Consider the following 2,787-nt stretch of genomic DNA (forward strand, 5'->3'; position numbering starts at 1 on the left):
TGTGTGTTCTTTCCCAAATCATTTCTACTCTCAGAGATTCGGTTTTTCTTTCTGTACAAAGAAAACTGGTTTCAGATTCCCTCTGGCACTATTAGTCTATAATCTAAAGGCTCTCACATCTCTGATATTTTGGGTTCTAAGGTCATTCTTAGTTTTGACATTTTGTGAACTAAGGGCCCTCCCCATCAGACATCCTGTGTTCTAAAGGTTCTTTTAGGTCTAACATCCTGGGTTCTAAGGACCCTCTCAGCTCTGAGCTCCCTTGTTCTAAGGGCCCTCCTGTCTCTGACCTGGGTTCTAAGGGCCTCCCAGCTCTGACATCCTGGGTTCTAAGGGCCCTCCTGTCTCTGACCTCCTGGGTTCTAAGGGCCTCCCAGCTCTGACATTTTCTGTTCTAAGCATCCTCCCAGTTCTGACCTCCTGGGTTCTAAGATCATTCCTAGCTCTGGAATTCTGTGTCCTAAAGGCCCTTTCAGCTCTGATATTCTGTGTTCTAATATCCTTGCAACAACTATTTAATGCTTCATCTTGCCCTTCTGATGCACAAAACTCCCTCCCAAACATAGGAGTGTCTTGAAAATCAGTGAGGACTTAGTTGGGGGAATATTGATATTTTTGCTATTCCTTGAAAACTTATTGTATCCTACAAAGAAAGATTGTCATAACTTTTCCTCCCTCCGTGGTGTTCTCTATCCCTAATCCCTGTCAATATTATCTACTTATGCACAATTTGAAATTCATCCCTTCCAAGAGCTCTGTCTCATTTGACACTGTGTGTTCTAACACAAACATACAAACACACACAACACATGCACACAGAGGCATGGACATTGAGGTGACTAGAAGGCCTAGAGTCAGTAATGTTCCCAAAGTCTAAACAGTTGGGGGTAATGCCCAGGAAGGTCAGGACAATTGGGGAAGAACAAGAAGTCTCCAGATACCTCCTACCTTTTATCTCTCATTCACTATTAGAGATGGGGAAGCTTCAGACATGAGTCTAGGTAAGATTTTCTTAATCTGGGATCTGTGAATTTTATTCATATATATGTATATTTATATATACATATACATACATCATATATTCATATTCTGATAATTCTATTTCAATATAATTTGATTCCTTGGTAATCCCATATATTTTATTTTATGAATTCACAAACATTATTCAGAGAAGTCTACTGGCTTCATGAAGCTGACAAAGATGGGATTCGGGACATCCATGATAAAAAAGGTCAAGAACTGGGTTCTAAGCAGACTGCTCCCAAGAAATGGATCAGTGTTCACTGCCTCTTTCTTGCTATCTACAGTCACTTACAGATCACTTGGGCTCCATCAGAGTTCACTATTTACCTGGAAAGAGAAGAGGGAAAATCTTTTTTTCCTCTGGAACCATTAGTACTATTGGTGTCGAAGTCAGCCAAAAATTGATAAAGAATCAGCATTTTGGATACAGAGTAAGCTTGAAAAAGCAATAGATCCATCATCCACCACCAAAGTCCTAGAAAACATAAAGCATCCTTAGCTACTGTTTTCATCTTCTTTGGAACCCACTTGGATCCTACTGAATCTCCATATTTCATGGACCTTTTCTCAGCATGGGAAGTCCTCACTCTAAAGTTTTCCTTATCTTTTTATGGTATTTTGGACCTGATGATTTTATCAGTGAACTAAATGAATACAGAAATGGTTTGGTTTTCAGATTTGTAGCTTAGTGTATGACGAGGAGTTGGAAGGAACAGTAGCAAAGGATCATAGACTAAAGTAAAAGGTAATTGAAGAGGCCATCCAATTCAACTCCCTCACTTTACAGATGGGGAAACTGAGGATAAAAGAGACTTAGTGACTTACTGAAATCACACATGATGTCAGAAGCAGGATTTGAAACAGAGTTAGCTGTTCCTAATTCCAAGTCCACCATTCTTGCCACAATGCCCTACTGCCTCTGGCAAGAAGCTTACACAGTGGATACCAGAAGCTACAACTTGAGCTAAATTACATATATATGTACACACATACACATACATATATGTGTGTATGTGTATATCTCATACTCATCCATCTACATTCTTTAAAAAAAATCAGTCTCAAATTCTCTCCCTCCCTTTTCCTTCCTTGAGGTGAACAATTTGATATAGATTATATATGCACAGTCATGTAAAACATTTCCATATTAGCCATGTTACAAAATAAAATGCAGATCAAAAAAACCCAACAAACAAAAGATAATAAAGTAAAAAAAAAGTGTGCTTCAAGTTGCATTCAGACTCCATTAGTTCTTTCCCTGGAGGTGGATAGAGTTTTTTATCATGTCTTTCAGAATTGTCTTGGAGAACTGGAAATGAGTTGGGGATGGCTGTATGTGTGTAATGGAATAGTATTGTTCTACAAGAAATGATCAGCAGAATGATTTCAGAAAGACCTAGAGAGACTTACGTGAAGTGATGCTGAGTGAAGTGACTAAAACCAAGAGAACATTGTACACGGCAACAACAAGATTATGTGGCGATCAACTCTGATGAACGTGGCTCTTTTCAGCAATGACATGATTCAGACAGTTCCAAATGTCTTGTGATGGAGAGAGCATCAGCACCCAGAGAAGAGGGACTGAATATGGATCACCACAGAATTTTCACTTTTGTGTGGTTTGCTTGCTTTTTGTTTTCTTTCTCCTTTTTTCCTTTTTGATCTGATTTTTCTTGTGCAGGATGACAATTGTGGAAATTTGTATAGAAGAATTGCACATGTTTCACCTATATTGGCTTGCTTGCCATCTAGGGAAGTGGGGAG

The sequence above is a fragment of the Sarcophilus harrisii genome, chromosome 3 (genome assembly GCF_902635505.1).
Source record: "Sarcophilus harrisii chromosome 3, mSarHar1.11, whole genome shotgun sequence".
Lineage (NCBI taxonomy): Eukaryota > Metazoa > Chordata > Mammalia > Dasyuromorphia > Dasyuridae > Sarcophilus > Sarcophilus harrisii.